Below are 25,441 nucleotides of genomic sequence, written 5' to 3'. Positions count from 1 at the left end.
TTATCTAACATTAGCAAATGATTTGACTCAGACTCAGTGGAGTTAAGTCTGTTCCCCTTAAAGCTTTAAATGGGACTTCCTGACTTCATCTCTCTACCTTACACTATTTTCCCTAAAATCAAAGATTATTCCTCTAAAAATCAATATGATTTGTTGTTGTTATTGTTGTTTAGAAAAATAATATTTTCTTGTAGCAAGATACTTGAGAGGTGTAGCTGTTGACTTTTGTAACTGAGAGTTCTGGATTCAGTTATGAGTTGATAATGTCCAAAACCATTTTTTCCTTTTCCTTATCTCTTAAAACCTCAAAGGTTATTTTTCTCAGGATACTCTCTTAAGGTGTTGTTAAAAAGACAGATGGGGGTGGTAGGAGAAAGGAGCTTGCTTTTGGAAGGTTGTTTTTTTTTTTTTTAATCATACTTTGAAAGCTGTTTTTTCTACATAATTTGTACGTTTGTGTATTTGAGACAGTAGCAAATAAAATCCTTATAGCTTCCTCTAAGAGCAGGTATAGTTCGATTTAATTGAAATCTTTTTAAGAAATGACACTGTGCAGATAATGGTGATAGTGTACTTTTCCCATATTACCAGAGGTGTTTATACCTTTTATTATTGCTCAGGTATACTTAACCTGTTTCAAATAAAATGCAGATCCCTTAATAAGGTCTCTTTTCAGAGTAGAGTGAGATACCAAGTTAGAATTATAAATGACGCCTTGCATCATTATGGAGTAATTTAGGATTCACTCAATGATGTAACAAAACTAACAACATAATTTCATTGTGAGACTGTGTCTTATTAAAGAACAACTGTCTGACATTCTTTTACAGTTGCTTTATTTAACTTCATGCAAATATTATTAGTAGTGACATTTTTCTGTTGTGTATTAGATTCTCTCATTAGCATGATGTATTAGTTATCACCAGAGAAATCATTTCCTAGATAGGTGAGGGATAAAATCGAGAAAGCTAAAAATTATATCAGTGATTTACATTACTACCAGACCATCTGCTCACCAGAGATATGACAGAGTAAACTTTTTGACTAGTATAAAACCTAGCACTTCCAAGAAATGATTAAAAGATATATAAGAAATATATAATAATATTTTTGGAAATCATTTACAAGAGTGCTCAATACAAATTTTTCTTCCAGTAGTCTTTTAGTATTTTCAATTCATGAGGACAAACACAGTTCCAGTCATAGGATTTGTAGTCAAAATGGAAATGATGTGTGTTTTCTTTTCTGGTTTCTAACCCTCCCAAAAAAATTTGAACATCTCTAACAATTTTAAAGATTCATATGTAGTATTTCTTGTTTGTCACATATCTAAAATATGTTCTGTGGGTGGCTTGGTTGTTCTTTGAAGTTCATGCAATATATTTTTATTCTAAAGCTTCTCCTCAAAACTGGACACATCCCTTTGACATAGGATGAATAGTCTTATTTAATCAGAGCTACGAATAAGGCAGTTGATAGTTAATGGCCTTTGAAAATGACTTCCATTGTGAGGCAGCATCCATTTCTAGGTTTCCCTCTCTATTTTTTCTCTCTTCCTTTTTAGTATTTCCTTCTTATAGTTGGTGTATTTGGGTAATCACAGCTTACTTAAAAAGGATTAACTTGACAAAACTTACCTTTATGTTAAAATAGGTGTTTATATTTGGTGGCAGATAGTTTTAGCTTGTTGAATTAGCATGCTGCCACCTCTCAGTTCCTCTAACTTGAGAGATGATGTGCTTTATTTTGAACTGTTAATGATAGGTACATATTGAAATTAAAATGTAAGCCTTGACATTCACTTTAATACTGTAGCACACAAGTAGGAATATTTGGATAATTGTCATAGCAGTATTGGATTAGAAATCGTGGTAAAGAGGTGAGTCCCTGTGTGTCAGCCTTTACTTCCAACTTGGTGTGAACATGCAGGCCTCACTAACAGCTCTGCATACTGTATAATGAAATGGGAATGGCGTAGGCCTTGTATGCATGATATTCCACGTGTGAGTTATTGTAATGAAACATGCACAAATAGATCCTCAGATGTGTATACACGTGAATAAACTCATTCACCAATTTAAAGCTTATTTCCAGCACGTAGCACTTCAAATGAATTTAAGCATAGTTGGGGATCATTTTGAAATTACTTCTTTCAATATCTCTGTTATCTGTAACCAAGTAGCTTTATGGAAATTGATTAATGTAACAGGACAGACATAGGCTTCCACCACAACATAGTGTCCTACGCCTATGTCAGGGATAAGCGCCATGACGATTCTTCCCTTACTAATTAGATGCTGAGCAAGACATCTCTGGGTAGTTGGGACAAACATGAATGGGTCACAGCCAAGGCAGGATTGCAGTGATTCCAGTGATAGTGAAAGCATTGAAGTTTGCCAGGTCGCTGTGACACAGGAGCTGATTCCAAAGGAACAGCCCGTTACAGATAGTGAGATGGCGTCACATACTTCAGTGAAAAACAAAACCCTAGGGTTTCTTCTTTTCCAACTTACACATTGCACACACTTATTTAAAGGGAGACACAGTGGACATGGCTCTGGTCAGTCTTCAGTTAGCATGTAGGTAATGCCTGTCCATAGCTAACTTGGTAATGTGGACGAGAATATATATAAAGTATAAGGAGAGGAAATTGGAGCTTGCCTTTGCCTTTACCCTGTATTCATAAGTGAACTATGGTGGATAAATTGTTTTAGGTGTGAACTCCTTTCCCCCAGAGTATAGAGAGAGAACTCTGTGCAGTAAGGAAAACTGAATTGGTGAATCATGGGAATACCTTTTTCAGTGAAACCCATTTTCTCTAGAACTCACTGTTCTTTTTTATTGAAGGAACATTGGATATAACTGTCCCAGGAGTTCTTTCCTTTGGAAGGTTTGGCATCTAATGTGATGTGTGTGGAAGCATGGGCTTTGTTCCATGTGCAGACATGCTCATGCCTTTCATGACACATGTTTGCTGGTGACTAACCATGGTTCTCCAGGCTTTGGCCAGAAGAGTGTTTGGGGTCGTAGGAAATGATTGATGTCACACACATCTGCCAGAGCTGATGCCATTCTTATTTGCAGAAGAGCAGCTGGTGTCCACATTTTGCGTGGTTCCCCTCATCCACTGAAGCACCTGGGATTAGAGGCAAGAGGAGTCAAATACCCTTTGGAGGAACTTTGACTTCTAATAAGCTTAAGAGAAGTAAAGGAAGAGGGGCAGAGCAGGAACAGCAGCCTTTAGGTTCTGTTGTATAAACAAAACAAAAAGCAGGAGTATCTTAGAAGACAAACTGATAAAGAATACAGAGGGAAACAGGATGGAAAAAATTATCCTGGGAAAAAGAAAGAGTATGTGCTATGACATCACTAAGATGGTGTGGGAGCTGTGACTGCGGTCCACAGTTCCCCCTGAGCCTTTCCTGTACCATGTCTCCCTCCCTGGGCTTAAAAGGAAGTTTAGAGAATAGGAAAACAAAGTATTGATTGTTTTTTCAATTTGTACCTTCCCTGTCGGAAACCTCACACATTTCATAGTGTACGCTCGCTCCACCTTCCAGTGTAACACTTATGACTGGACTTGGCATGGGTGAGGGCAGAGTACTGGGTCCTCTCGATGGGACACAGCGCACAGCGTTTTGTGCCATGGTGTGTGGGGATGAGAGAGCGTTGTCTCCTTCTGCAGTCAGAGCCCTCCTTAATGGGAGTACTACAGGGAAACAATGCCTCACTCAAACCAGGGAGTTCAGAAATCAAATTCTCCGCTTATTAATCATCATTCTAATTAAGAAAAAGAATTGATCCTTTAACAACAATATAATATCCTTTTGTTTTCCTTTAATTAAGTCCATCAGTTTTTCATTTCTCTCTATAAAGGAAGAATAATGTTAAATTGTAGGAAGTTACTTATTGAAACCACTGATGCGATTCCCTCGAGCACCGCTGACATCTTATTTATCCATCCTTAGGAACTGTAATGCTACTTTGCTGCTACCTTTAGTGTTTGGGTCAGAGAGGGGTGTTGAGTTATGACTCCTGTGCCTGTTTGGCTGATAGACATTTACCTAATAGCCTTAGTACAAGGTTAGTTTGTTCTTATTCCCCGATTCCTCTTTCTTAAACTTCATTTCTCTCTTCTACCTTCGCTTCTCTCATTAAACAATTGCTCCCTTAGTTTTACTGTCTCTCTTTTGCCTAATGCAAAGGAATTAAAATGTGCTTCAAAGTAACAACTATTGAATCAGGTATCCTTTTGCCAATCTGTCATTTTGATAAGTTCAGGAATGTGGTGCTATCCTCACATACAAACATGTTGGTGACGGGACTATCCTTGTTTTACTGCAGGTGAGTGTTTTAAATCAGGGTTGGCCGTGCACCTAGGGCTTGTCACTCAGAGGTGCTAATGATAGATGTTCAGTTTGACCCTTAACCTGTATGAGAAAGATGGAGGCAAAGAAAATTTGCTTTCTTTTCTCTAGAAGCTAGTCTTAGTTTATCATTTTATATACTTGGACTTAATACCACACGAGAATATCTTCGTAGAAGTAGGAAAAGCTATAAAGAACAGGGTGACTATCAGGAGATGTGACTGAGGTCAACTGCAGCTAAATATTGGACATACCTGGGGGAGTGAGAGAAACACTGCCTTCATAAAGCAAAGGGTGCTTCTATAACATTTTGGGAGTTATCTTAGTGCATAAGCTGATGGAGATCTTTGGGAAGGAATGGAAATCTAAGGAAAATGAATAACGATTACTTTTACTTCCTGTTCACATTAAATAAGGGCAAGTGTGGCTATTGGCTCCAGAAGCTTGCTACAGCGGGGTCGCTGAGACGCTGCGTGAGCCCAGCGACAGGTCCAAGCATGTGGACAGAGGTAGCTGCTGGCCGCCTCTGCCCAGCCAGCGAGGTCCGGGTACACTCGCTGCCCAGAGCGCCTGGCTCCTAGGCCACCGCGGAGATGTCGTCCCACTTGTTGTCCCAGTCATCTTCGCTGCCTTGGCTGGCCTGGTGACCTCCAAGGAGCTGCTGGGGCGACTTAGGTGGTACTATCAGTATAGGACTAGGCTGAGGGGCCAGGTCATCACTTGCTAATGTTCCAGATCAAAACATGAGGAGGACACAAAGCATTCTGATCTCCAATGCTCTCTAGAGTACAAATTAATTTATGAAAAGTACATGAGGCTCCAGACATGGCTCAGTACTAAAAAAAAAATCCACATTCAATCTGGATCCTATTTGATCTAAGCACCTATATGTTTGCACATAAGTTCTGTACTCAATTTCTAATTTCCTCCGGTAATCTTGGCTCTAGTAATGAATTCATATACCTACATATAGACCAAAAATTCACATGCACAAAGTCTTCTGAAAAAAATAGAAATCCATGAACATAGAACTCTGTAACTGTGTACCTGCTCATGAGCCTGCCTGGGTTTCCTCAGTCTTGATGCAAGTACTGAAGGGGACGTGGGGTGGGGGATCAGGCAAAGAAACCATGGGGAAGTAGAGAGTGTGGAGTTCTAGTGGAAGCTTAAAGTCCCTGAAAACCCCACGACAGCAAGAGAAGGAGAACATGGAATATTTTAGCCAGGTGTGTATGGACTTCCTACTCAGCCATTAGCTCTCCTTAATTTGAACCAGAGAAAGAATAATAGTATTTATGTTGTAGACTCTGAATGTGTTTTCTGGGGAGACCTTGTGGCTACAAGTTGAGGACCTGTTGGAGATAATAAAAGATAGAAAATCTTGCCGATTTTCCTATTGTTTAGCGTCCTGAGCATAGGCCCCTCAGGAATTGCTCTAGGAGTTTAGTGTGACTGGGATAAACTACGTATATATGTTTTGGGCTCAGTTAAATGCAAAATTTAAACAGTGTCTGAAGGAACTTGGGATGCGGAAATTCAGCAATGAAGAAGGAACAAATGTTCTGAACTTCATGATCGTTTAGGTAGAAAGTTGCTAATATCTTTCCTTTCATTTTCACTAAGGTTCAAGGTAATCAGATAAGTCACCCAGAAGACAAAAAGTATGCTATTCTGCCTTACATCTCAAGTCCTGCTTCTTGGGATAGAGACAGAAATATACCCAGGCATCTAGCCAGTTTGGATTACATAGTTAGACCTGATCACAAGTAAAGCCAATTCTAGAGAGGAGAGAAGGGATGTGCTGATATGTTTGTGATTCTCCATCCACAAGCAAGGAACCTCTCAGGTGATTTCATTAACACATTTAAAGAGCAGTTTATCCTCCTTGCTGCTGGCATTTTCCTGTTAGCATAATAAGAACATTTGTAGTCTGTGAGGTGTCAGGTACAATGACATTCCTGAATGACAGTCATGCAGTTTGTGAGGTAGGATATCCATATAAGGCAAGCTAGCCACATGATTTTCTTGCCTCAACCTCACTGAGCTTTGAATGACAGTGATGTTGATGTTCTACTTAGACCAGAGTTAATGATATAGCATGCTCAAGTTCTGAAGATCCAAACCCCACAAATCACCAATATAGCTGCCAGAAGCTAAAAGATACTAAATAGTTACACAAAGGCACAGGTGACAATAAAGAAATATTCATTGCTCACAACCTGTATTGTCGTGATCTCTTAGGCGACTTGCCTTTAAACGGTCAAGAGAGATTCCGAGGGAGCAGCCAGATGGAGTTCTCCACAGACTGACTGGAGCCAACTGAGGAGACAGAGATTCTAAGCTGAATGAGGTAAGTGGCATGCCTGTCACTTACTGTTGAGTGCCTCTCCCCTCTCTGCCTTGTGAGAGCACTATGCATCTACCTCCATCTGTGACATGGCTTTCTTGATAGATGTACCAGGCTGAAAGACTGGTCAACACACTGGTCCTGCAGTTGGCATTCCAGGACCCTTAGCCATTTTATCCAGAGATATCTGAAAGAGAACATGATTGGACAGTGGTTGATGGAAGTCCAGGAAAAGGAGGAAGCAGTGGATGCCACAGTTATCATGAACTAACATACAAGTCTGGTTTCATGGTGACTCAGGGCAGCTTCTCAAGTGTACAGTAGAGAAAATGGCTATACAATTGTAAACAACCATTTTGCAGTATGTGTGTCTACATGTGCCTCTCTGTCACGGGAGGTTTCTCCAATTGTGTGTTAAACATGAGTATGTACAGAGATGAGGGTCTCCATGAGTGAGAGATTATGCTTGTAGATGTGAGCATTCATACATGTGTACTTAGTTCTGTGTGGGCCTTCTCTGCCTCTATGCATGCAGCACAACCAATAAATCAAAGACTTTGTTCTCAGAGGCTCTATTGCTGCCCTGAGAGCCTGTTACCAAGGCTCAAAGGGTATTTGAGCAAGAGAGAGATGTGAGAAGGCTGGGCTACACTTGTTAGGCAAGAAAGTCAACTGTGTTTGGAAGAGGGGTGGAAGCTTCCTTGGATTCTTCTATGTAGGAAACCATGAGATTGTCCATCAGTTTAATCATCCATACACCCAAGAAGCTGCATCACATACTGTTTTGCAGGTGTGTATTGTTGTGAGCATAGGTGAAAACAGGGCTTTTCACAGAGCAGCTTACAGCATAAATAAAACATAGATTTCTGTATAGGTCAAAGCTGTAGGCATTTTGATGGGAGAGCTCATTTCAACTTACTTCAAGTTGTACAACAATCTACCTACCCATTTGGTTCTCACTGTTTACAGTTCTGTTCCCTATCTTCTGCTTCCATCAGTATCTTTTCATACTCCTGCATCTGCTTTTCTCCCCTCTGTCTGTCTCCTGTCTTGGTCAATCCCAGTAGTTTTTTTTTGTTTGTTTGTTTGTTTGTTTGTTTTCTTTTTTGACTTGCCTATTAGCTGTCAGATATTTATAATTAGCAATCAGCAGTAAGATAGTGCCAGAATATCTCTTGGGTTGCCACCAGGCAAAGACACTCATGTTTTGAGCAGCTATAGATCAACAAAATGTAAAATCTAAAATACAGTGATGGTTCAGAAATGACAGCATCAGACTCCTGCCATCACTTAGCTCTTTGTCAGTACAGATTTAACAATTGAAAATACCGAGATGCACCTTCATATACAGTATGGAATGTCACCTGAACAATGGGTGGATATGTGCACACAGCATGCAAATGTGGAGGTCGGAAGACAATTTCCGATGTTGCTCTATGTTACCTTCCACGTTCTTTTTTTTTATTCGATATATTTTTTATTTACATTTCAAATGATTTCCCCTTTTCTGGCCCCCCCCTACTCCCCGATAGTCCCATAAGCCCCCTTCTCTCCCCCTGTTCTCCCCCCGACCCCTTCCCATTTCCCTGTTCTGGTTTTGTGCAATACTGCTACACTGAGTCTTGCCAGAACAAGTGGCCACTCCTCCGTTCTTCTTGTACCTCATTTGATGTGTGGATTATGTGTTGGGTATTCCAGTTTTCTAGGCTAATATCCACTTATTAGTGAGTGCATACCATGATTGATCTTTTGAGACTGGGTTACCTCAGTTAGTATGATGTTCTCCAGCTCCATCCATTTGCCTAAGAATTTCATGAATTCATTGTTTCTAATTACCAAACATGTGAAAGATCTGTATGACAAGAACTTCAAGACTCTGAAGAAGGAAATGGAAGAAGACCTCAAAAAATGGAAAAAACCTCCCATGCTCATGGATCAGCAGGATTAATATAGTTAAAATGGACATTTTGCCAAAAGCAATACCCATCAAAATGCCAACTCAAGTCTTCATAGAGTAAGAAAGAGCAATTCTCAAATTCATCTGGAATAACAAAAAAACCAGGATAGCTAAAACTATTCTCAACAATAAAAGAAATTCTGGGGGAATCAATATCCCTGACCTCAAGCAATACTACAGAGCAATAGTGTTAAAAACTGCATGGTACTGGTACAGTGACAGGCAGGTAGATCAATGGAACAGGATTGAAGATCCAGAAATGAACCCACACACCTATGGCCACTTGATCCTTGACAAAGGGGCTGAAAACATCCAATGGAAAAAACCTAGCCTTTTCAACAAATGGTGCTGCTTCAACTGGAGTTCAGCATGCAGAAGAATGTGAATTGATCTATCCTTGTCTCCTTGTACTAAGCTCAACTCCAAATGGATCAAGGATCTAAACATAAAGCCAGACACTATGAAGCTAATAGAAAAGAAACCTGGGAGGAACCTTGAGGACATTGGTACAGGGGGGGGGGGGGGAAAGTTCCTGAACAGAACACCAATAGCGTATGCTCTAAGATCAAGAATTGACAAATGGGACCTCATAAAATTACAAAGTTTCTGTAAGGCAAAGGACTCTTTCAACTTTCATGGTTGTGAGCCATCTTATGAGGTACTAGAAACTAAAGTTGGATCTTCTGCAAGAGCAGTACATGCTCTTAATCACTAAAGCATCTCTCTACCTCTCATCTAAGATACTTAACATTTGTTGGTTTGTTTGTTTGATATGGGTTGCTAAAGGGATAAAGGTTTGGAGACCAGCAGATAATTTCAGGAAGGGGGTTCTCTTCTAGATCTGTATATTTAATTTGATAATGAAACTTAGGCTACCAAACAGAAAAGCTCAACACAGTAAGACTTGGCAAACCAACAAAAGAAAAGAGCTTAGGAGAAGACACAAGAAACTGAGACATAGTTTTGCACATTCAGGAGTCCCATAAAAATACTAAACTGAAAGATAGGCTTGGGGAAGACTTGTTTGCATACCCCAGTACGTCCCATGTTTGCTGCCTCAGTGTCTGTGTATACAAATAAGCTTTGATCAGTTGACTTAAAAGGCTTTGTTCTCCTTGTATCTAGTCTATCTTATGGAAAGTATATTATTTATTCTTATTTTTCTACTTCAGGATTTTCTTAACTCTAAGGAGGGGTATTTAATAGAGATATCTCATATGGAGTGGTGTGTGCTGCTCTCTCTCTCTCTCTCTCTCTCTCTCTCTCTCTCTTTTCTGTGTGTGTCTGTCTGTTATTCTTTCTGTATGTATCTCTGTCTCTCTATCTCATAATGTCTGATTGTTTGTATTTGTTCCCATCAGATACATGAAAAATCTCCTCTGATGGCTAAATGAGGCACTGATTTATGAGTATATCAGAATATCACAAGAACCAACTAAATTGTTACATTTATTTATTTATGCATGCATTTTTAGATCTGTAGGATTGATATCACTTAAGTATTTTGAATATCTACTTTCTGTTCTTGGCCACTCAAGCAGTGTCAGATATGTGTGTAAATTGCTTGAGGCACAGGAGTGGCAAACCTCCCCTGAGCACCTCCAACTGCCAATTTCCATGTAGAGAACACTCTAACTGCCCTCCAGGCAGGCCTCAGTCTTCCCCATCCACACTCCATCCTAACAGAGTAGCCCAAACACACAAGTCGAAATCCCACCAATCCCTATCTTCAAACATTTGTGCCCAACCCCAAGAACAGGTATATATCCCTGTCTTCTACTCAGTTTGTTGCTGGCTTTCATCTGAGCAGAGGCAGCCAGCCCAGTAGAAGTTAAGTTTGGTTCTTCCTCCCAGCCCCACGCTCCCAGGAATAAGACTCAAACTCAACATATATTTACAAATACTCTAGTCATATAGTTAGGCTAATTTCTGACTTGATCATAACAAAAATTAACCCATTTATTCTAATTCATATTCTGCTGTGTGTCTGGTTACCTTTCCTCAGATACCATATGTCTGTCTGTGACATATTCCGAGGCGAATTGTCCGATCAGCACTGTCCCTAAATCCTTTCTGCTTCCGGTATGCCCCACATCCTACATTCTGCCTAAACTATAGGCCAGCAGAATTTAATTGACAAACCAATTCCACACAAATACTTGCACATGCATGATTATGGCTGCATTGTTTCAAAGAGCCAGGAAATAGAATGGGTCTAGCAGCTAATCATCCAAAGAACATTAAAATAGCATGTGCCAATATGCATAACAGAATTGTATTAAAAGGTCTCAGTTATCTTTGAATGATTGCTGGATACACCCTAAAGCATAAAAGACACAAAATTAGATTTTCTGATAATCATATTTCAATATTCAATATTCAGGCTTCTTTCCGATATATTTTTCCTTTACATTTCAAATGATTTCCCCTTTTCTGGATCCCAACGCCCTGAAAGTCCCAAGAGCCCTCTTCCCTCCCCCTACTCCCCCATCGACACTTTCCCACTTCCCTGTTCTGGTATTGCCCTATACTGCTACACTGAGTCTTTTCTTAACAAGGGGACAGTCCTCTGTTCTTCTTGGACATCGTTTGTGTGTGGATTATATATTTGGGTATTCCAATTTTCTAGGCTAATATCCACTTATTTGTGAGTGCATACCGTGATTGATCTTTTGAGACTGGGTTACCTCACTTAGTATGCTGTTATCCACCTCCATCCATTTGTGTATGAATTTCATGAATTCATTGTTTCTAATGACTGAATAGTACTCCATTTTTTTATCCATTCCTCTGTTGAGGGATAGCTGGGTTCTTTCCAGTTTCTGGCTATTATAAATAGGACTGCTATGAACATAGTGGAACATGTGTCCTTATTACATGCTGGGGAATCCTCTGGGTATATGCCCAGGAATGGTATAGCAGGGTCCTCAGGAGGTGACATGCCCAGTTCTCTGAGCAACTGCCAGACTGATTTACAGAAGTTTGTACCAATTTGCAACCACACCAGCAGTGGAGGAGAGTTTCTCTTTCTCCACATCCTCGCCAACAGGTGCTGTCTCCTGAGTTTTGAATCTTAGCCATTCTGACTGGTGTGAGGTGAAATCTCAGGGTTGTTTTGATTTGCATTTTTCTAATACTAATGATGTTGAGCATTTTCCAAGATGCTTCTCAGCTATCCAAAGTTCTTTGGGTTAAAATTTGGTTTTATGGGTTCTAACTTCTTGATTTTTTTTTGTATATATTGGATATTAGCCCTCTGTCAGATATAGGGTTGGTGAAGATATTTCCCCAATTGGTTGGTTGCCAATTTGTCCTTTTGATGGTGTCCTTTGCCTTACAGAAACTTTGTAATTTTATAAGGTCCCATTTGTCAATTTTTGATCTTAGAGCATAAGCTATTGGTGTTCTGTTCAGGGCCTTTCCCCCTGTACTGATGTCCTCAAGGGTCTTCTCTAGTTTCTTTTCTATTAGTTTCAGAGTGTCTGGCTTTATGTGGAGGTCCTTGATCCATTTGGAGTTGAGCTTACTACAAGGAGGGAAGGATGGATCAATTCACATTCTTCTGCATTCTGACCACCAGTTGAACAAGCACCATTTGTTGAAAAGGCTATCTTTTTTCCATTGGATGTTTTCAGCCCCTTTGTTGAGAATCAAGTGGCCATAGCTGTGTGGGTTCATTTCTGGATCTTCAATCCTATTCCACTGATCTGCCTGATATTCAGGCTTTTTTAAGAAAGGTGTTTTTTTCAAGAACTATTTGAGTTGTATAAGCAGGGCTGATAATTCCCATTTTACAGATTCATTAAACAAGAGTAGAACTGGAGTCTTAGGTAACTAGGTGCTGGATGTGGCCTCCTGCATGACCCTGCCTCCTCTTTGGGGGAACTTTGCCAAAGGCAGAGTCTCCTCCATTCCTCCCTCTCCCTCTGGGGCAATGTTTACAAATTCAGGGTCTCCAGAGGCAGCAATCCTGTGAAAGCTGGCAACCCCAGGGCTCCTTGGAGCCTGCAGCCCACTCCGATTTCAAAGAAACTCAGAGGGCTCTGCTGAGCTATTTACATGGATGGCTGGGGGAATGGGGCACTCAGCAGGACTGGGAGTCCTTCTGCCTGGCCTCAACTCCTGTCTCTGCTGCCTCTGCCTGGCTTGCACAGCCAAAAAAGGTCGTCTGGTTTAGGGTGGTTTAAAACTCCGGATTCTAATTCCAAGCATTAGACTTGGAGATTTGGGCCATTTCTGTTTCCCACTGCTCTTCCCAGCCAGGCTTCTCTCAAGCTCTGGAAAAATCCTTTTGCTCTCATGGGCCTCAAGTTTCTTATCTGTAAGACATGGGAACTAACATAGGAGAGCACTGTTAAAACTCAGTGTCCAGTGGCATAGCCTGGTGAAGAGAAACCACCCACACATGACCACTGCTACTAAGAGCAGCTCTTACTGAGAGCTCAGTAACTGATCACAGTATCAAGTATTAGATAATTGATTACAGGAAGGACTACATAGATGATTATAGTTTATCATTTATTCAACACTTAATGTATCCTAGAACACTGCTCCAACCCTGTCAATTAAATGTACACCAGTCCTGTTTACAGATGGGAAAACTGGGTCTAAGAAGGACCTTGATTTCATACAGTCTGACTTTTGAATATTAAGGTGACTGTCTATATCCTTCTGTATGCTGTGGATAAATAAATATAATTATGTGCCTAGATATACAGGCACACATAGGTGAATATATTACTATGGATACATTAATAATAAAATAAGAGGCTGGACATGAAGTCAGGGAGGTTTTCAAGGCTTTATTTCACACCCTTCTAGTTCCATGGGTGAGAACTACTCTGGCTGGTAGTGCAGGGAAGGCTGGCAGGATGCTCATGAGGATAGTGTTTGCAGAACAACCAAGCCTCAGACAGACCTCTAATGGACAGGGAGGTTTTGGTGGGAGGCTTTGGTTTCTCCCCAATCTGTTCCCAAAGTACTGGCCTTCCTGGAGGCTGTGTTCCACCCTTTTTCCAGGCACCCTTAGCTTTCCCACATTGAGAGGGGAGGAGAGGGCTGGGTAACTTCTCTTAGAGCTTTAGGGTATCAGAACTCTCTTCAGATACAAGAGAGGGTGTGTGGTGGGGAATCTAAAGAGCTGGTCAGCTAGAGTTGACAGCTGAGATTGGGAGTCGCATACCTGGGTGGGGAGTCCTAGGTTTTCCTGGGCCTCCATTTTGCTGTCTCTGTGAATCTGTAGTCTTCACTGCCTGCGGCCCCTTCCTCTTCCTACACTTGTTGCGTCTCTTGCTTGTAGATGTATCATCTCTGTCCTGTAGGGAAAAGCCAGGAGCATGAGAGATGACAATCATTGTCCCCCCATGGAGACAGCTGGAGAGTCCAGCACAAACATTGCTGGGCAAACCCTATTGTTGCTGCCCTATGGTTGTATGGACTTGCTATATCATAGAACCTCTTTGGCCTCAGTTTCTACTCCTGCAGCGGGGTTAGCTAACTTGTCCTTTCCTGCAGGGTCACGGGACATTATTAAGTGGGTGATGTGACCGACCTCCTTCACAGGCTCCGTGAGGAGTCTAATACTATGTTGGTTGTTTCTGTTTCTGGATGTCTGGGAGGACTTGAGTTAGGTAGAAGATCAAGACTTTGAACCATAAATCAGGAAAATGAAGTGGAGGATAATTTGGGCTAGATCAGTTTTTTCAGAGGAGGAACTTGATGGACAGATGAACTGATATGTCACCGCCCAGTGAGCTAGGAGCACAAAGCAGACAGAGATGCTGGAGACTTGCTGCCCTAGGTCTCCTCCCAATGCCCTTTGGTGTCTGCACCTGAGGCTCAGGGATTGCAGTGGCAGGAAAGATTCGTGATTTTTTCTGGAGAGAGAAAGGAGACTCAAAGTCCTAATACAGGCTTCCTGAAACAGTAAATTGTGTTGTGCGTGTGTGCGTGCGTATCTGGGGGCTGCTTTGTACATGAACAAGTGCCTCTCCTAAGTGTTCCTTGGGCATCCCTGTCTGAGGTTGCAGTAAACAAACTTTAAAGCCTCTGGCTTATTGCTTGCCCAGATTGTCTGTGTGTAGACTCCCAGTGGCCACAAGAGGGCAGCATAGTGCACAAGTCGATTCTTGATGGTTTTACCCAGGGAGAGCTGGAGCTGGGAGAGTGGCAAGTGGATTGCCAGCCTGGGCTTTTGGAGCCTGCCAGGAGTCAGGGCTAAGCTTCTGGCAGGGAGGGCTTCTCTGTAGAGCCGTCCCTACTCTGGTTCTATCTGTGTGGTCTGAGGACACCCCAGTACAGCCACTACCACACTGTGGCCTTTGATGGCACTGAACTGTGGGCATCTTCAATGGAGAGAAGCTTTGGGACAGACATTGAGCAATGATAGGAGAAGTGTGCAAATCTCTGGAAACAGCATCAGTATGAGTCAAGATCAGGCAAGGAGCTGGAGCAGCAGGTCAGTTCATGATGGTGAACTTATCAGAGCTGCCTTCTTGGTATGTCATTCTGTAATATATAACCTGACAAACAATATTTTGTTCTAAAGAGATATTTACATGGAATGTGCAAGGTGCACAGATCAGTTAAGGATGAATTTTTGCTTCCTGTTTGAGCAGGTAAAAGACAACTGTCATTTTTATGAGCTGGCTTGATCAATTGCCAAATGGTAATATATCTTCAGTCATGCCATATCAAAAGATCATTTTTTTTTCATGGTTTCCTGGACCAAAGAGTTCCTTAGAGCAGTCATATCCCTTGAAGGAGGCAGTATGGCCCAATGATTGCAGTGGATCAAATAGTGCCCTTTCCCCCCCCCCCCCCCCCCCAGTTCATGCTCATGTGGATTCCTTTGCAAGTAGTGCCTTTGCAGATGTAGGGACTTGAGATGAGGTTGTGCAGTGCTGCTGGGACAGGTCCCAACCCCATGACTGGAGTCCTCATTAAGGCCATTTGAAGACTCAGACGTGTCCATAGGATGTTTGATCAGAGAGACTGGAGTGAGACATCTACACGTCAGAGTATGGGAAGACTGGACAGAAACCACAAGGAGTTGCAGGAGGCAAGGGAAGGCTGCTCTGCAATGCTCCAAGGGAACAAGACCCTCCTCACACTTCAGCTCCAGACTCCTTCAGAACTGTGAGATGCACTCTGGTGACCCAGCTGGTGACACACCACATGGCAGGTTCAGGAGCCCGTGCAGGATTCTAGGGACATGGATGGTTGGCCATGGACACTTAGCCTTATTTCTATTCCCATGGAGCTGAGTGGCCTTAGGGGATGCTCACCGATCCCTTCAAGTCTTGTTTTCATCTCTGACACAGAAGTATTTTCTTACATGGCTGTGTGAGCAGAGTGTTAAGAATTCCAAAATACGGGGCTGGAGAGATAGCTCAATGGTTAAGAGAACTGACTGCTCTTCCAAAGTTCCTGAGTTCAGTTCCCAGCAACCACCTGGTGGCTCACAATAATCGGTAATGGGGTCTGATGCCCTCTTCTCTGTGTCTGAAGACAGCAACAGTGTACTCACATACACAAAATAAATAAATCTTTTAAAAAAAGAAAATAATTTCAAAATAGGGGCTGGAGAGATGGCTCAGAGGTTAAGAGCACTGACTGCTCTCCCAGAGGTCCTGAGTTCAATTCCCAGCAACCACATGTGGACTCACAACCATCTATAAGGAAATCTGATCCCTCTTCTTGTGTGTCTGAAGATAGCTACAGTGTACTCACATAAAATAAATAAATAAATATTATTTTAAAAAACAATGTCAAAATAATGATAATGGATCCCATAAGCAAGTGTTAGGGACCCTCTGGGGGAGGAACCCATCCCAGCATCTGGACACATATGCCAACAGTGCTGAGGCTGAGATGTGCCGCTCCCTGAGTTGTCTCTCTTCTAGTTTTGGCTTTGTACATGTCCAGCTGGTAATCAGTGCCACAAATTTTTATCTGATGAGAGTCACATTTAATTAATTCTTGGATTTTTATCATATTTTCAGCTCATGATCATATAATGTTATTGTTAAAGGAATTTTTGAAGATGTGATTAAAAATAATAATGACTTGACGTTGAGATAATCAAAAGAGAGGCCATGTGATTGGGCTCAATCTCATTACATTCCTCTAAAAGCAGAGTGTTCTTTATGGCTGGTGACAGATGGAGAGAGGTCAGAGAAATTTGAAACTTGGGACTGATTTAGAGTGCCCTTGCTGACTTTGAAGATGATGAGCTGCAAAGAAGGCCTTGAGAGAAGGCTTTTCATGCTGAGTGTGAGCTCTGATCAACAGTCAACAAGGCTTCTGCCCTATAGCTGCATTAAAAAGTTCACTCAATGTCTACAACCAGAAACAATTTAGAAGTGGCTTTCTCCCCAGCCCTCCCATACTGGCACTGGGTTTCAGATCTTAAGTCGAGAACCCACTCATCTGTATGGACTTCTAACCCACAGAACCATAAGATGATACAGGGTGCTCTTTTAAACCCTTTTTCTTCTAGTAATTCTTTGACCAATATAGCCCATTGAAGTGCCAGCTATTAACTCCTTAAGTGTTTTGTAACTAGGAACTCTGGAAGTGGATGATTCAAAACATGAAAATAAATGAGTGTATTTGAGGTATCTATCTAGTGGTAGAGGAAAATGACTTGGCTTAGAGGATATGGTCAGCACGCCTTTCAGACAGTTTCAGGAGAGATGTGATGCCTCCTATACATACAAAAAAAGGCAAGGGACTTTTTAAAAAAAAGTTATGATCACTGTTGAGGTTTTAAAACATCATCTTTACCCCTTCTTCTTGCTTTATGTTTTAAGTTTTAGGAATTCTCCATGCTCAATTTGAAACATGTGCAAAAATTCACAAGATGTAAAGGGTTTTGTTAAGAGGCATACACAATTCTCATGTACAAATGGGACTGCATATGAGAAAAATGCAGAAAGATGTCAATAAAAAAATTGTACTGAGCTACCTAATGACCCTCTAAGTGACAAAACACTACACTAGAAGCTGAGTAAACTTAATCTGAAATTCATATTTTAATAGAGGCATCTGAACAAGTTGACAACCAATAGGGAAATAAAACATGCACTGTGGGCTGAAGTTACCTTGGCCAATAGCCATTCTGCTAAAATTCAAGAACATTAAGAAAACAGCTGTGATAGTATAGGATGGTATATTCATTCACAATGTAAGTGAGTCTGTCTTCAGGCAAGAACAACAATACTATTATCTTTGTGGTCTGGGGCAATACTACAAGGGGAAAGAGAAGAAGGTAGAGAGAAGAGAAGAGATCATGGGGTAGGAATCTTGAAAACATGGCCATGAGGGCTGGCCAGGTGGAGTAAGAGCAGCCTAGATGAATATGACAAATCATACTGTGGGATTATTGGCAGGGAGGTCAACATAACAGCAGAGAGGGTAGATATCTGCCCAGCTCTAGTGCTCACTAAGCCTTTTTATTAATATGAAATTTTTAGGTCTCTCATCTAGGAATTGAATGATCAAAGAAGCTGTAGAAACCTTCAGCTGAGGAGCCCCGGGGACTACAGTCACGGAGAACCACTTGAGTAGTGGCTCTGAGGCTCCTGACACCTCATAAACTGCCACATAGCAGTCTGTGGATTAGAGGGGGAAATCAGTGCTGCCGGTCAACCTAATACACATCCTCACCCACGGGATTTGCTCTTCCCAAAGTTCTGTTGGCCGCCACCATGGCCCCACATACCCAAACCCACTGGCAGGTTCCTTGAGTCAGCCCTCACTTACCATCCTACTCACAATCCACAGTTCTGTGTTAGGAGGTTTGGCGGCAGCTCTGGCTGACGCCACTACACAGGGTAAAGTTAGCATGCAGGCAAGGACTCCTGTGAAGCTCATAGCTGGTGGTGGCATCCTGAAGCACCAGATGTGGGCATGCTCCCCATCCTGAAAGGCTCCAGGACAAATGGGGGTGCTCCTCTTTGTAAATCTGTGGGATGAGAGCAGAACTTTACTGGGTGAGCAATGGGGGGTGAGCAATGGGGAAATCATGTGGCCTCACACCTGTACCTAAACCTCAAGCCACCCCACCTGCTGTGGTCCCTCGCTCCCATGCTGCTACAGAGCTCCCAGCACTCAAGTGGATTCTCCCCAAGTTTTATTTTGTGCTTTGTCCCCAAACTCTGATAAAAGTAAGGCAAATTTCATTATGTTTTAGGTCCATTTTATACTTAAACACTCTCAGTAGATTTTCTAGGATGCTTTTGCAGTGCTTAAGCAGGCCTTGAGAGACTACCAGAAGAATGTTTCATTGTATTCTTTTCCCAGCCCACAGGAGTATCCTTCCTGCCAAGAATAAACAAGTCCTAACTCTGCAGACTCCTACACAACTAGGTAGGAATCTATTACTGAACTGTGCTTTCAGCTTCACTAAAATTATGTCAAAGAACAGGAACAAGTGTAGAGCAAGGGGGGGGGGGACACCTGTTCTCTCAGAAGCCAGGATCCCCAGCAAGCTGCCTCAGGCACAGCTAGGGAAGATGGAGCAGGCTGCAGTCTATGGGCACCAGCGTTCCATTCCTGTGCACAGCCAGTCAACAGTTCCTCACACATAAACACAAATAACCCCCCCAGAGAAAAAAGAAAAAATATCAAGTTAACAAGGAATGAACACTAATCTCAATATGAGCAGGAGAGTCCAGAGTAGCTACAACTGAGCTGGGACCTCCAGAGATGACACAGACCAAGGGTAAATCTGAGGAGAGAGAGGCCCTAAGAGCTACCTGGCTAAGGTCACATTGACATTGGCAACCCCACTGCCAGGCTGGAAAGCAGCAGGGCACAAAGACTGGGAAGGACCGGTCCTTGCAGGCTTCAGCATGTGCACCAGGCTCTCCTTCCTGCCCTTCCTGACTGAGGTAGGAAAGTTCCCAGGCCTCCCAGGGTTGTTCTTAGCTCCCTTTCACTTTTTGGCTGAGGTCAAAGTCCCTGGACCCTATGATCTGCACCCAAGGCAAAGTTGTCCCAGGGTGATCCTTCAGGAACTGAGGTAGCTGAAGTCAATAATAGGTCTCAAGCCCCTGTTCTGAGTCTACTTGGTTTCTCAGTCATTATCCTGCGAGTCAGGGGAAGATCAGAGAATGGTCTAAGGTGGTGCTAAGCTGCCAGAGCCACTCTAGCTCTGAACTCTCTGAGAACTCTCTGAAGTTACTCCTTCCACCCCTACGCCCCAATTCTTGATTTCACAGGCCTCAAGAGAGCTTTCAGCCCAGGAGTGGGGATCGGCCAGGCACAGGCGGAGAGGAGGCCCTCTTCTTTGCTTCTTAGCCCTAAGCAGGCTAAACTACTAGTTAGACAAAAGGAGCTTCTTAATGGTTTGGGGTGAAAGAGATCGGCCCAGAGCCACGAGGGTATAAAAAACAATCAATTCTGAGACTGCATACCTCAAATCCAATGCAATCTATTCTTTTGGGGGGAGGGGTTTAGAAAATTTTAGATTACTTTAATCCCTGCCAGGACTAAATCCAAGTCATCAGACTTGGTAACAAATGCCTAATTTACCAGCTGAACCATCTTGTCAGCTCCTCCAACAGTTTTGAAATTTAACAATACAGAAATGATTAAAAAAATCAATTTTCCCTCCTAGCCCCTGCTCCCACAGTGATGACTTTGAAACTAATCATTTATTAATAGATTCCTAGGCTGTAAGCTTTAGTTCATTTCCTTACTAACTCATAACTTATGTAACCCAATGAAACTATTCTCTCTACCACACAGTTACTTACCGGTCCTCAGCTTCGAGTGTCCAAGCCTGGTGCTAACCTTCTTTATTCTATCCTGAGTTCAGCCACCTGCTGGTTTATGTACATCTCCTCAACCTCTGCTCAGATCTCATGCTTTGGGCCTCCACAGTGTTCCCTGGCGAATCTCCCTTTATCCTGAATTCATCTACCTGCTGGTTAGTTACCACTCCTTTTGTCCCTGACTGCTTCTTCCTTACTGTCTTCCTTCAATATCTTTCCCAGTGTGTCTCTCGAATCTCTCTTTATTCTCTCACTGTTTCCCAGAATCCTCTCTTCTCCTGCCGGTGCCCCACCTCCGATTTCCTACCTCAGCTCATTGGCCATAGGTTTTTTTATTGTCAGGTGATGCTTGCCACACCAACTCCAGTGTCGTCTGTGTGACTTGCCAGTATGTCATTAAGGCAGATGGGAGAAAAATGCCCCTCAGGGCTAGGCTCCCTGGAGGTCCCTGGCAGTGTGCCCACCTCTGCCCTTAGAAAGGGCCTCGATGTTCTCTAAGGATATTGTGCTTCCTGGGTTATGGGTTCTGCACTGTGTCTTTCTTCTTCCTCTTCTTAATTCTTTATACAGCACGATCCCAGCCTACAAGCTGGTTAATTGATAAAGGAGAACTTGGTATTCCGGTGGAAAGAAAAAGAGGATGTGGTGATTATGCCTACTGCTTCCAGTCCTAAACTCAATGAACTCATGTTGAAGCTTAGTGAAAGAAAGTCTTGAAATGCTTTTCAACAGGGTCCGTCTTTATCACTAGCCTTAGCAAAGGTAATGATGACTAGTTTGTAGCAGGAAGAAAAAAAATATGAAAAAGTATAGGACTACTGATGAGCTATTGCTTTACACAGGTACTTATGATAAAAATGTAATAGATGGATAAAACCATTGAAGGTTAGAAGGTCCTATAATTTTCTTGAGATTATAGACATAGATTAGCTTGAGCCAGACCACATTGGTGTTTGCTATTCAAGGCAATATAGAGGGCTCTTGTAATGTATATATTTAAAGCATTTTGACTTTTGATGACAGAAGAAGGCTTTAAGCATAAAAATTGGTCTGAAGGCCCAAGTTCTCCTGTTGATTATTAACACAACTTTAATAAGTAACCACAAGTTAGAATCAAACACTATATGTCTGAGGTTCATGATCATAGTTTGCTTTTGATCACGGTTCACAGAGTAAAAGTTCCTGTGGACATCATGTCATGTCTAATTGCTGTTCTAATTAAGATGGAAATGTACCTTGTTTAGCAATTCTTTGAGTGTTTCTGGAAGTGTGCCAACCTCGATCTGTTCCTCAATGTATTATAAATATGCCTGACTAAAAAGTAAAGTTGCAGCAAATTCAAACCTCTCTCTGGTGGGTCTGTCTGTCATTTCGCTGCACCAATGCCTTCCTGAATACCAAAGCCTTGATTTTCCCTCTGTCGTGACTCCCCGGCTGGGTCAATCTGTGGCAGATGCTTATAAGAGATTTTCTCTATACAGAAAAACCTTACTTGTAACTTAAATAAAAATGGAAAAAACAAAAGAAATTCTTCAAGAAAAAAGTGTTTTATGACTAGCAAGCCTTGGTCATTTCAAAGCAGGCCAGAGTAACTGTGTTTGGCCCTGGATCCCACGAGGTAGCTGGATGGAACAGACTCCTACGACTTGACATCTTAATTCTTCATGTGTGCCTCTCCCGTCCCACATGCTACAAACAAATAAACTAAGTTATATTAAATAATTGTGTGTGTGTGTGTATTTGTTTTGAAACAGGGTCTCACTGTGTAGCCCTGAGTAGTTTAAACTTCAGTATGTGAACTTGACTGACATGAGATCTACCTGACTCTTTCTCCTGAATGCTTCAATTAAAGGTGTGCACCAGCAAATACACAAACAACAACAAAACCCAAAGAAATTTAAATTGCGTGTGTGTGTGTGTGTGTGTGTGTGTGTGTGTGTGTGATAATCACATTTAAAGAAGACTAGTCCCTTTGAGGTGGGTATAGTAGAAGCTGAAGGGAGGAAAGGATAATAGGGAAGGAATGCATTGATAGTTTAATTTTTAAAATATACTGTCAACCTTAAAAAATATAACAAGAATCGACTGGATGTGGCCCTGTCTCTGCTTTATACTCAATATTATATGCACAGCAGATAAACATACTGAATGAGCTGTACACTTACATTACCTTGGCTATTTACTGAAATAAACTTCATCCAGCATTACATCTCATATAAGTCATTTTCCTATCCTCTTTCTTTTCTAGTTACGCTGCTTCTCATCTTTGGCTGTAGTAACACTTTTATTGGGCTGGAAAGATAATTCACTGGCTAAAAGGGCTTACTAATCTACCATGACAACTAGAATTCTGATTCTAGCACCAGGTAACAAGCTGGGTATCTTGAAAATGCCTGGAACTCCAGCTCTGAGGGATCTCATATTACTTTCTGGCCTCTCAGTACACACACACACACACACACACACACACACACACACACCACAGACAACAATTTTATAGTAATATTTTGGCTATTAAACTCTGACCAAAATCATTAGATAAGTCATATTTATATATTGAATAGTAGTTGTGTTCTACATTCTTGCACTCACAAGTGTTTCAGCTATACTACACATATTTTTAGGTTAGCCTGGGCTATAGGGTAAGACCTTGTAGAAAAAAAAGAAAAGAAAATTAAAGATTTTAAATTAAAGTAAAAGGCAAGACAATAGATATATAAAAATACCATTATGGAATAATTCTTTGACCCTTACGTTTGTAGAAATCTGTGGTTTGCTGGAAGATGTTTGTAGTCATAGGCACTTCTCCACAAGATGCTTACTAGTTACAAATAGAAAAGTTGTTACTTTGCTAGGAGCAACCTGAGAGTCAGCATTTCAAAATAGATAAGTTTAATGTCACCACCAACAGAAAAATTCATTATCATGCACCTTCTGATATGAGACCTAATATTTCTATAAAAATTCATACTTTGAATCTAATCATGAGGAAGAATTAGGGACACCTAACTGAGTACATTTTATTGGTTCCCTGCTGTTTGAAACTGTAAACGTGACAAAAGCAATGCACGACTCAGGACTCCTGTGCATAGACATTGCTGAGATAACTGTGGGAGAACGGGGTATGGATAGCAAAGCACTCAGGGGTAAAGGCTGTCATGACTTCCTTAGTTCTGAGTGGCCCTCAGAATGAGAGAGATAAGAGAACGCAGGGGTGGGTGGACGGAGCAGACAGGGAGCTAGAAGTACAGACTTTAGGCAAGTAGTGTCAGCAGAGATCCACAAGTAAAAGGTGCCAGGGGACTGCACTGATCCTCGCTGGAGCACAGCAGAGGAGAAGATGAAAGAACGCTTGCTGCAGAGACTAACCTTCTCACTCTGGTGTAAGAAAGCTGTCCAGGCAGGGTGTTTACCGCTTCTATAGGGGGTATGTTGTGGTTGAGATGTTAGGAAAATATGAATTTCCAAAACTTCACAATACCCTCATCTACAGCCGAATTTGGTAGAAACTCTTTAAATCCCAAGTACATTGTAAGAGTACTTGAAACTACCAAATTCTCTAAATATTTACATTAGATATTATTTATTCAAAACTCCATTATTTACTACATTTATTTTGAGGTAGATTTGAAGCATATAGAAACTTGTGGTTTGATGACACACACATCCTCCCTTGAAGGAGGCATAACTTAGCAGAAATTAATATAGCAGAAGGTGCTATTGGCATCACATATACCTCAAAATAAGTATTTAATCAGTGGTAGATTACTTTCTTAAAACTAGTTCACACCTCCTAACCAAGAGTCAGATACATCCATTTTCAACCCATTTCATCCCATTATCAACCCATTTTCCATTTCTGTTGTGGTTTCTTTCTGTGAATATTGTATATTGAGGAGCATAAGTTGTATTTGGACTTTTGGATTTTTTTCCAATAATCATTATTGGAGGTTCATTTAGTAATCAATTTTACTGCATATTATTTGTAGGTATGCTCATACCTACGTAGGACTTATGGCAGCCTCCAGTTTGAAAATATTGCCAATAACAGTTGTTAAAATAATCTGTGTATATGAAAAAAATTAGTTTAATTTTTAAATGATGTCCCACTGAGTATAGGGACCAATAGAAAGACTATGTATTTCATTTACACATTTCAAAAGGACTAATAAATCTGGAGAAAATTTCTTAAATGAAAATGGACAGTGATAACTGTGAAATCATCACTCTCAGGATTGATTTCAACCCATCTATCTGTGGCATGCATGGTTATATAAGAGGAACGTTTTCTTCGAATCACCATGGCCGTGTGTTCTTTGTACTTGTTATTTAGATTACTAACTTAAGTTGTGTCCACCCTTTCTAAAGCACTGTCTCACAAGATACCTCAGATAACCCTCCTTCTAGCTTTGCACTGTTACTCTGTAACAGTTTCCTCTGAGACTGAAGCTTTCTAGTCCACAGGAACTCTCTTTTTCATCAGGAAGAGAAACAACTCCAACTAGCATCAAGAGTCCCTGAAAGTAACCAGATTTTCTAGGCTCTTTCTTCCAAAGAGTAAACAAGGCAAGCCGCTGTGTGAATCACTCTCAAACAAGCCAAGCTGCAAAGACTCAAAACCCAACCCAGCTATGTGAAATAGATGTAGATCAACTGCGTCCCTTGGGAAGCACTCTCTGTCCAATATGTTGAGCTGCCTGAAAGGAGTGTTTCGGGTTCCCAAAATTTTCATGGTCTTGCCAGTCCTGGGGTGGGCTTTGATGGTGCAACAGTTTTTGAATCATTTGTTCTTCTGTGAGTAAGCTCTCACCAGTATTTCTGTAAATAACTCCAATAAAACTCACTGTTTTATTAACTGTACTTGTGTGGTATACATACTTTGGTCTGTTTTGGGCTCTCTATCTGGGGTAAGAAGCAGAAGTTTTGTAATACAACTGTTTACTGAGTTTATGTAAAAGTTTATCAAACATTAACATGTAAGGCTTATGCT

At 41.5% G+C, this 25,441-nt stretch overlaps 1 long non-coding RNA gene across 6 annotated transcripts in view; it reads left to right on the top strand.

Moving 5' to 3' along the window:
- Positions 1-25,441, top strand: part of LOC127675187 (uncharacterized) — a 127,828-nt gene that overhangs the window by 94,938 nt on the left and 7,449 nt on the right. For all 6 annotated transcript variants that reach the window (XR_007975448.1, XR_007975446.1, XR_007975445.1 and 3 more), the window contains one exon: positions 6,609-6,717. This is a non-coding gene — a long non-coding RNA (uncharacterized LOC127675187). The remainder of the gene's footprint in view (positions 1-6,608; positions 6,718-25,441) is intronic.

This window comes from Apodemus sylvaticus, chromosome 1, assembly GCF_947179515.1.
Source record: "Apodemus sylvaticus chromosome 1, mApoSyl1.1, whole genome shotgun sequence".
NCBI classification, from domain to species: domain Eukaryota; kingdom Metazoa; phylum Chordata; class Mammalia; order Rodentia; family Muridae; genus Apodemus; species Apodemus sylvaticus.
The sequence above is the reverse complement of the archived record's forward strand: the minus strand, read 5'-3'. Positions and strand labels throughout refer to the sequence as shown.